This window comes from Macaca nemestrina, chromosome 17 (genome assembly GCF_043159975.1).
Source record: "Macaca nemestrina isolate mMacNem1 chromosome 17, mMacNem.hap1, whole genome shotgun sequence".
Taxonomy (NCBI): Eukaryota; Metazoa; Chordata; class Mammalia; order Primates; family Cercopithecidae; genus Macaca; species Macaca nemestrina.
Genome location: NC_092141.1, coordinates 89,475,840 through 89,486,535, shown reverse-complemented (window position 1 = coordinate 89,486,535; position 10,696 = coordinate 89,475,840).

Genomic DNA, 10,696 nt, shown 5'->3' with positions numbered 1-10,696 from the left:
AAATCCCAGGGACGGGTCTGCAGGCAGCACCGGTGAGCAAGGCCAGCTTAAATCCTCTCTGGAAGAGAGTGAGGTCTAGACAAAGAAAGAAAACAGAAGCTACCCGGTCACCAAGGGCTGCCTGCCCCACAGCTACACGGCGGGTGAGAGTGACATTGGGGGTGCTGACCTGGAGCTGGGGACAGGCAAGGCCCCCACTCACACTCTTGGCAGCAACCTGGAGCTGGGGACAGGCAAGGTCCCCACTCACACTGCGGGCAGTGACCTGCACTCAGAGAGGACAAGCAGCTTGCCTGAGGCCACACAGCCAGGAGGGCAGGAGCGAGGCTGCAGCTCTGTTCTTGACCACTGTGGGCACTGGGTCTGGAGGGGCACAGAGGACAGGGTCTCCGGAGAACACCCCCTGCACCACCACCTGCACCGCCATCTGCACCACCACCGGGCCCTCCTGCCCTGCACTGCCACTTGGCCCTCCAGGAGCAGCCCTCTGCCTGCGGTGGCCGAGAGAAAGGGAAAACCATTAAGCTTCAGAAAAGCATTTTGCATCAATGGTCCATCACTCTCCCTCCAGCACCAGGAGAGGCCACAGACCAAGCCCAGCCAATCGGAGAGGGGCCGCTGCTCCAGTGGGAAGCCCCGCCCCCACCTCCCCTGGGGTGTGGGATTTCCTCTACTTCAGAATGCCCACCCCCGACCCAAGCCTGTCCCTCCCTTTTCATCCCCCGGCCCCGCCATTCTTTTAAAGGGAACACTGCAGATTTAAACCACAAATTAAATTTTTAATGAAACCACACAGCAGTAGTGTCCGATGCGATGCAGTATTGATGAGATCACAGTGTCTGGCGGGTGCTCGCCCCGGAAAGCTTTTCAGGATGTTATGCAACATGGGACCAAGTTAATTATTTGCAACAAAGAGCTCCATGTGTCTGTATAGCTGCTGGGGACCAGTGAGCGGGAATCCGGCGCTTTTCATTACTGCCAGCTCTGAATGGCAGCCACAGGGAGGGGAGTGGTGACATCACAGACCAAACAGGACCTGAGTGCGAGGCCGAGATAGGAGGACAGAGAGAGAGAGAAAGAGTGTGAGACAGAGGGGGAGGGAGGGAGAGGGATAGAGAGGTCTCACCAGGGAGCACTTGTCCCCACAAGCAGATGTCGCAGCAAAATGCAGCACATTGTTTCCAAGTCCTGAAATCCAGAGTTCCCGGTTTCTGCCCCCCTCACTCCACTTCCCAAGGCATCCCCTCATTCAAAGGGGCTCCCACAGGACTGGGTGCCTCCAGCCACACCCCTCCAGGACTCTTCCCCTCTGAGCATGAAGCCACTCTCATCAGCCACAGCCTGTCCTCAGGTACAGGGGGTGTAAGGTGTCCTGAGCCTGGCCATCAGCAGGCAAGCTTCCTGGGGGCCGGGCCTCTGTCCTGCCAAGTTACCCCCTGGCTCCAGCCCCACCATGGGACTCCACCTGCGGGAAGCCCATCGCCTGCCCAGGACAGAGTGGACACACCTCTGGGCCAGGCAGCTTAGCCCTTCCAGGCCAGTGAAGCTGGGCCTGCAAGAGCCTCCCTGGATACCACCCCTGGGTGACTGGCCACCCAAGAGCAGAGCAAACTGGGGCGTGGGGTAAAGGGAAGGGCTGCAGGTGAGACGCTGAAGCTGCATATGGCACAATTTGGGGGTATTGTCCCCACCCCCACTGTTGTTCTTGCTTGTCATCCTACAGGGTCACCGAAACAGCCTCTTAATGGATCTCCCTGCCTGCTCCGGCCCCAACACTGCATTCAGCCTCCATCAAGTGGCCAAAATAGTTCCTGCTCCAAAGCCTTCTGTGGCTCCCCCTTGCCCTAGCACAGTCTAAACTCCTCCCTGTGGCCTGCCAAGAAGGCACTGCTGACCACTGCATCCATTGCTGAGCATCTCGTCCATCCCTCTCCACCACGCTCATCCTCTCCACCACACCCATCCTCTCCACCACACCCATCCTCTCCACCACACCCATCCTCTCCACCACACCCATCCTCTCCACCACGCCCACCCCTCTCCACTGCATCCATCTCCCTCCACTTCATCCCTCCCCTCCACTGTGTCCATCCTCTCCACTGCCTTCCTCCCCTCCACCACACCCATTCCTCTCCACCGCATCCCTCCCCTCCACTGCGTCCCTCCCCTCCACCATGTCCATTCCTCTCCACTGTGTCCATCCTCTCCACCACATCCCTCCCCTCCACCATGTCCCTCCCCTCCACGGCGTCCATCCCTCTCCACCTCGACCCTCCCCTTCACTGTGTCCATCCTCTCCACTGCCTTCCTCCCCTCCACCATACCCATTGCTCTCCAACGTGTCCCTCCCCTCCCCCACATCCCTCCCCTCCACCGCATCCCTCCCCTCCACCATGTCCATTCCTCTCCATCGCTTCCCTCCCCTCCACTGTGTCCACCCTTTCCACTGCCTACTCCTCCCACCCTGCTGTTGCTACTCCCAAGCAGCTTCACCCACCTCGAGGCCTTGGCATGGGCTCCTTTCCTCACCCAGGATGCCTCTTTGCCCCGACAACTCCCATTCCTGCTTCAGAGCTTGGCTTAAATGTCACTTCTGCAGGGAGGCCCTCCCTGATCCCCAGCCTGAGTCAGGGCCCTGCTGGGTGCCCCCTAGGTACCCCTGCTTTAGCTGTATTCCCCTGAGGGATCGGGAGTGAAACAGGAGTGGAAGGGAACCGGGGTCACGGAGCTGGCTACTGCTGGGGTGCCTGGAGCTCAGTCCTTCGGGACCTTCCAGGGAGGCTCATGAACTACCCACTTGCAGGGGCCTGGGGGGCCTTGTCCTTGGGTCTTTACACTGTTGCTCAAGGGTGACTCACAGGCATGGGCCCCCATACATTTGTGGGTGTGCAGGAAACTGTGCGGAGCATGTCCTGCAGGTGAGATCCAAGACGCCCCGAGGCAGACGAAGAAGCGAGGGGTTTCCTGGCTGCCTGGTGGCGGGGGGAGGGAGGGGCGCAGTCTGCATGGACCTGAGGGCCAACAGAGGCTCCAGGAAGGTGAGGCCAGGAGTCGACAGGTGCAATCCCCGCCACAGGCTCTCAAACATTGCAGTCATTCCCTGCTAACACGATTCCCCCTACACAAGGGCAAGGACAGGTTCTCTCCCTGCCGCCCCGGTGTGCCCAGCATCATCCTGGCCTAGGGTGGGTAGTGCATGCCGAGTGGGCAGCACTCCAGAAACAGCCATGCAGGAAGGACTAGAATGCACTGGGGGCTCATGCCTTGCTCACCCTGCTCACCCCTTGGGAGGGCAGCAAGGGAGGTGGAAGGAGGGGGCCTGGAGGGGTCAGTGAGCATCATGCACACCTCACACAGCCAGCAGGGTCCTTCCTGAGAGGCCAGCAGGGGCCAGCCCTTTTCAGAGCCTGGGATGATCACTGCCAAGGCCAAGTTGTGAGCTGAGACTGGCTCAAAGGACTGTCAGCTGACAGGGCAGGTCTGAGAACGGGGAGGGGAGGGATGAAGGCCAGGGGCCGGCTTGTTACCAATTTGCCATGGCTCCCTGCCGCAGAATGCATTGGGCTGTCCCTATGCAGAGTAGAAAATAGGTGTGGAGTCCGGGTGCTGCAGCTCATGCCTGTAATCCCAGCACTTTGGGAGGCCGACACAGGCGGATCACCTGAGGTCGGGAGTTTGAGACCAGCCTGGCCAACATGGCAAAACCCTGTCTCTACTAAAAATACAAAAATTAGCCGGGCATAGTGGCTCACGCCTGTAATCCCAGCTACTTTGGGAGGCTGAGGCAGGAGAATTGCTTGAACCTGGGAGGTAGAGGTTGCAGTGAGCTGAGCTCGTGCCACTGCACTCCAGCCTGGGCTACAGAGTGAGACTCTGTCTCAAATAAACAAACAAAAGAGATGGGAAAATGAAAAATCTTCCCAGAAAACAGTCCCTGTGACCCCAAGACATCCCAAAAGGAGGGCTTCATTCCTTCCTTCTTTTCTTTACTTCCCAGCCACCTGAGCAGTTTAAAGTGTTAAGATTATTTCACCCTCCGCCTGCACATGCGCACACACAATGCATGCTCCCACTTCATCCTCATGATATCCCCAGGAGGGAGGAGGCACACACACCTGCAGTGTCAGAGAGGTCTGTACACGGAGGTGGACGTCACAGCTGAGAGATGGAGCTCCTTGCTCCCCAAATGGTAGCCAGCTCTCCCCACCCAGCTTTGAGATCCTCCCTGGATGGGCCCAGTCCTACCAGCAATACAACAACATCACGTCATCCTAGTAACAGCAGCTACCATTGAGTGTGTGCTCCCTGTGGGCAGGGCACTCCCCTAGGGTCTTGCTCTTGTCGCCCAGGCTGGAGTGCAGTGGCGTGATCTCGACTTACTGCAACCTCTGCCTCCTTGGTTCAATCGATTCTCTTGCCTCAGCCCCCCGAATAGCTGGGATTACAGGTGCCCACCACCAGGCCCGGCTAATTTTTGCATTTTTAATAGAGACGGAGTTTCACCATGTTAGCCAGGCTGGTCTCAAACTCCTGACCTCGCTATCCATCTACCTCGGCCTCCCAAAGTGCTGGGATCACAGGTGTGAGCTGCTGAGCCTGGCTGCAGAGCCACGTTCTCTCCCAACTCGCCTCACCCTGCTCCAGAGGGTGCCCACCAGATCGTTTTTGACATTGTTATTCAGGGTGACCCAGAGCTGGGGTGAGTGGTCTCTCTGCAAAATCCCACGAAATCCTGCCCTGGGAAACCACAGGTCATTCAATGTGGGTACTCTGGGCTCAGCCAGATACTATCTTAGAGGGATCTTAATGTCGTTATGGGTAACAGATGCCAATGTTTTAAGAAAAGTGCATGAAAGAGAAACTTAAAACCAAGAAAATTCTATCTATCAACTTAAAAAAAAAATAGGGACATGAGCCCAGGAGTTCGAGACCAGCCTGGGCAACATAGTAAAATCCCGTCTCTACAAAAAATACAAACGTTAGCTGGGTGTGATGGCATGCGCCTGTAGTCCGAGCTACTCAGGGGGCTGAGGTGGGAGGATTGCTTGAGCCCAGGAGGTGCAGGTTGCAGTGAGCCATTGTGCCACTGCACTACAGCCTGGACAACACAGTGAGACCCTATCTTAAAATAATAATAATATTAATAATTAGCTGGAAACATCTTTGTGTCTCTACCATCTGGGAGAGTTCCTGGCACATAGTAGGCCTGGAAGAATGTTCATCCAATGAATGAATGAATGAATGAAAATTCAGAAGGCTAAACTCACAGTACTGAAATTAATATTGCTACTTAGGCCAAGGCATTAACACACAATGAGCCTTGCTTGCTTTCTCTGCAGAATGGGCAGAATCAAACAAGAATGCCACCTGCCAGCTGGGCATGATGGCTCCCGCCTGTAATCCCAGCAGTTTGGGAGGCCAAGGCAGGCGGATCACCTGAGGTCAGGAGTTTGAGACCAGCCTGGCCAACATGATGAAACTCTATCTCTATTAAAAATACAAAAACTAGCCAGGTGCGGTGGCTTGCACCTGTAATCCCAGCTACTTGGGAGGCTGAGGCAGGAGAATCGCTTGAATCCGGGAGGTGGAGGTTGCAGTGAGTGGAGATCGTGCCATTGCATTCCAGCCTGGGGAACAAGGTGAGAGATTTCGTCTCAAAAAACAATGCCACCTGCCAAAGCCATCTGGTAAACATCCAAGACACCTTGGGAAATGTAACAGAAAAAGGAGCATATTTGCACCGTGCCTAATTGTTTTTGTTTGTTTGTTTGTTGTTTGTTTGTCTTTGAGACCGAGTCTCACTGTGATGCCCAGGCTGGAGTGCAGTGGTGCGATCTCAGCTCACTGTAACCTCTGCCTCCCAGGTTCAAGTGATTCTCCTGCCTCAGCCTCCTAAGTAGCTGGGATTACAGGCGCCTGTCACCATGCCCAGCTAATTTTTGTGTTTTTAGTAGAGACAGGGTTTTGCCATGTTAACCAGGCTGGTCTCGAACTCCTGACCTCAGGTGATCCACCTGCCTCGGCCTCCCAAAGTGCTGGGATTACAGGCATGAGCCACCACACCCGGCCCTGCATTGTGCCTAATTGTGACATGGGGGTGTCATTCATCCCCCAGAGCACTGAATGCTCCCTGAGGGCTGGCTTCAGCACATCCTGCGGCCTGGCACCCTGCAGTCTGCGGCCGTGTCCCCAGAGGAGGAGGCACAGTGGTTGCTGCCTCCGTCGGCAGGCGACCACACTCTTCCCCTCCCATGTATGAGTGATGGCGTCAGCGCACGGTCCTTGTAATAACTGTAATCCCTTGCCAGTACACATCATTTTTATTCCAAAACACTTTTATGCCTCAACTCATTTTATATTTCATATGCCCTCTCCTGGCGTCTGGCAGGTGGTAAAATTGATGTGCAAGGACACAGCAGGCTGGCAGGCCCCTGGCCCCCACCACCGCAGCCAGATGCTGGTAGCTGGAGGGAGGTCCTAGCTCAGGAACCAAATGAATGCAAACTAGGGGGCTGGGATGGGGGCCCTAGGATCATTCTTGACCTGGCTTTATATTTGCAAGCCCTGTGTTGGGGGTGCAGGGGAGGCATTTTGAAATGCAGAAGGTGCTGTACAAATGCCTGAGAGTACCAGTGTCTGCTGCCCTTGTCACTGTTGAATACAGAGATCAGAAACTTAAAACAATGGTTCTTGAATATTGGAGTCCCAGGGCGCTCTTTTCAGCTTTCTTCTGTTTTCGTACCCACTGCCTCCCTGGATGGGCTCCCTGCTGGCTCGGCTGTGGTCCGCTGCCCCTAAAGAGGCTCCCAGGACTCTGCTGTCAGCCCTGTCCTCCCTCTGTACCCTCAGGCCCCTTCCGCTCAGGTCAGCTCAGGACCAGCCTCCTCATCCTCGTCTTGGAATCTCTAGAGCCTCCAGGTGCTGGGCTCTGACCTCCTCCCAGATGTCAGATAGCCACTGGAAACTCCATGTGTCCCAATGTGAACTCGGGACTCCTCCCTCCCTCCAGGCCCTCCCGGGCTCCCCACCCCTTCTCTGCAGACAGAATCACCACCACCCCCTCGCCCAGAAGCCGGGGATCTTCCCAGGTTCCTCCCTCTCCTTCACTTCCCACATCCAAGCCATCACCAAGCTCCTGCCAAGGAATCTCCCAAATGCCCTCAAGCTTCTCAAGCCCAGCCCCCTTCCTCCCTGGCTCCTATGACATCACCCTCCAGGTTTCTTCTGCAAGCCCTGCTCCTGCTCAGCTATGCCCTCACCATGGGTTCCCAGACAGCATCCCCCCAGGACTGTGGCTGCTCCCCAAGGTCCTGGCCCACCTTGCCCACAACTCCCCCACATCTGCCCTGGCCCCTGCTTTGCAGCTCACTCTTGGCAGGATGAACTACGTCCCTCTCCCCGCGGCCTGCCCCTCATCGCTCTGGTATTTAGGGCCAGCCCCCTCAGCTCACTCTTCAAGCCCCTGTTATCACCTCCACAGGAGACCCCTCCAGCTGATGGCTGGACCCCCAACCCATGTGCCTGGTGCTGGTTCAGGACCTCTCCCGTCCTGTGGCCCTCTCGCATGGTACCCAAGGTGTGTTCAGCCCTGTCTAGCCTGCCAGATCGTGTGACCTCAGGGACAGAGAACGGCGTTTTACTCATCCTGGCCCCATCACCTGGCCTGCCCCTCAGTGGATGCTCTGGAAATATTTGTTGAACTGAGAGCAACTGTTCTGAAGTTACACTATGGCAAATGCCTGGTGCCATGAAACGCCTGCTGGGAGAGTAAGACACGCCTTCCCCGGGTGGGAAGGGCTCACCTTTCCCCTGCACGCTCCTGTCGATTGGGATCAGCAAGTCAGCAGTTCAAGATCACCCATTTCCCATCCTTGACCCCAGCACTGGGCCCAGCCCGAGAGAAGAAACAGGCAGGGTGGGGACAGAGACAACCCAGGGCCCTGCCCCCAGTCAGACTGGGCCAGTGGCCACCTGGCTGGCTCAGACGAGGAAGGTGGTCCTTGCTGTGGGGAAGCCCCTGGCGGGAGCAGGGACTCTGGGGTGGGAGCCCAGCTGTCCCAGGTGGATGGGGCACTGCCCCCAACCAGTCAGCTCCTGGCGGCAGCTGCTGCAGGCTTCGTCACGTTTGCACAGTGGGCAGGAGTGCGTAGTCCTGGGGTGAGGCAGGGCTGGCTTCTCCTCCGAAGATGGCCGGTGAGAAGCTCCTGAGCCTGGGATCCACAGCCCCACCTGCCCTGCCCACTCACTGGACGTGGGTGGCTGGGGCACCATCCCCTCAGGGCTCCTCTCCTGGAGCTCTTTTCCTTGCAGCTCCTGTGCTGGGCAGAGATAAAGTGGCCATGGAGTGCAAAGGCCAGGGCTTGGCCCCAGCTCTGCCTTCGCTGGGCGACGGTGCGACCTTGGCTTCTCTGGGCTTCCCTCTCAGGTGAGCGAGGACTAGAGCCCAGCTGTGCCTTTGAAAGGCACATGCGTGAATGTGGACAGAGGACTCGGAAAGGTCCAAACTGTGTTTGTAAGACACAGTTAGGTTACCACTGCAGGGGTGCCATGTAGAGGACAGAGGGGAAGGCTTGGGTGGGGTACCTCCCTCAGCAGAGCCAGGGAGCAGGGACCTGTCCCTTATCACACAGAGCTGCTGGGCGGGGCTGTCAGGAGTGACTCCAAGGCACAGGTGGGCCGAGGCTGTGACTCAGAGGCCCCGTGGGGCTCGCTGCTGTCAGAGTAGTCCCACACCCACCCCTGTGGGTCCAGGGGTGCCTCAGTTGGGGGGAGGGTCACGTGGCCTGACTCTGTCCTGAGGACTGGGCTGCCAGAGGTCCCTGTGCCTTCTCCCCTGGTGTGGCCAGAAGCCCCCTCCTCTGCCCAGGACAACCTGTGGATGCTGTCCCCCCACACCTCGTGTGAGGCACAGAACCACAGAGAACGGTGCACATATTGCACATGGACAGCCCAATGAACGGTCACAAGACAAACGCCCCAGGAGATCAGCACCCAGATAGAGAAACAAGACGCCGGTACCCTGGGAGCTGCCGAAAACTCAGATGCAGATGACAATGACGTTGAACATCTCAGGGAATGCCCCCCACACTAAAAACCCCAGCCACTCACCTCACCGCAGACTGTCGCCCATCCTAGACCAGCTGCCAATGCAATGCATCTCCAAGGGGTACAGCCTGTCCTCCAGAGGGGCATGTACCTAACCCTTGGCTGAGGCACTGTGTCCCAGGGCCATGATCATGCTCCCCGAGGGCTACTGCTTCTCTTCTGTGGGTGGAGGACCAGGGCCTCTCCCACCCCACCATACCCTCCCCTCTCAGCCTCACCCCTCCAGAGGCAGCGTGGAACTTCATGCAGGAAGGGTTGAGGCAAGTGGGGGCAGGGAAAGGTCCCTCTGCCTAGCACTCCTCAGTGCCCTCAGGCCCTCCCAGCATTCTCCCAGCACCTACCCATTGCTCACCCTCCTTCCTGCTCACGGTGGAGGTTCCAGACAAGCTCAAGGCACAGCCTGGAAGATGAGAGGCCGGGGAGATGCGGCAGGATGAGTAAGGGGCGCTGGCACCCACCAGGCTCAGGCACACCCCTGCATGAGCTTCCACCGTCCACTGAGTAAAGACCCTTGATGGGCACTGAGGTCCTCCTAATACCTCCCAACCTACCCGGCTAGCCTTCTTTTTTATTTTATTTTATTTTATTTTATTTTATTTTATTTTATTTTTTTGAGACAGAATCTTGCTCTGTCGTCCAGGCTGGAGTGCAGTGGCACGATCTCGGCTCACTGCAGCGTCAAACTCCCAAGCTCAAACAATCCTCCCACTTCAGTCCCCAGAGTAGTTGGGACTACAGGTGCATCCCACCATGCCTAGCTAATTTTTGTAGAGACGAGATTTTGCCATGTTGTCCAGGCTGGTCTCGAACCCCTGGACTCAAGAGATCCACCCACCTCAGCCTCCCAAAGTGCTAGGATTCAAGGCGTGAGCCCTTGCACCCGGCCTGTCTAGTCTTCTTATGCCTGCCCACTCTCTCCATACTGGCCACTAGCCAGAGCCTCTCCTGGACACCTGCTCCCTTTGCCTTCTCTACATTCGCCCTCCCACTACCAACTAACGTCTGCAGGCCTCTCCATGCCCTTCCACCAGGAGTGTGCTGAGCCCGCCAGTATGCACTGATGGTTGCATTTGCAGGAATTTTGCAAAGTTTGCAAAAAGGTCGATGGTTAAACACAGCCACCATTAAATTTTAAACTAAGTAAACTTATAATTAAATAAATTATATTTAAAATTGGCAATAAATATTACAAACTCATCACTTTCTAATTATTTTGTTATATTGAACTATTGTCTATATATATATATATATTTTTTTTTTTTTTTTTTTTTGAGACAGAGTCTTGCTCTGTTATCCAGGCTGGAGTGCAGTGATTCAATCTCAGCTCACTGAAAACTTCCGCCTCCCAGGTTCATGTGATTCTCCTGCCTCAACCTCCCAAGTAGCTGGGATTACAGATATGTGCCACCACACCTGACTGATTTTTCTATTTTTGGTAGAGACGGGGTTTCACTGCATTGGCCAGGCTAGTCTCGAACTCCTGACCTCAGGTGACCCAGCTTGGCCTCCCAAAGTGCTGGGATTACAGGCATGAGCCACCACAACCGGCCTTGTCTATGCTTTTGAGGTGTATTCGAATCTATTGCACTAT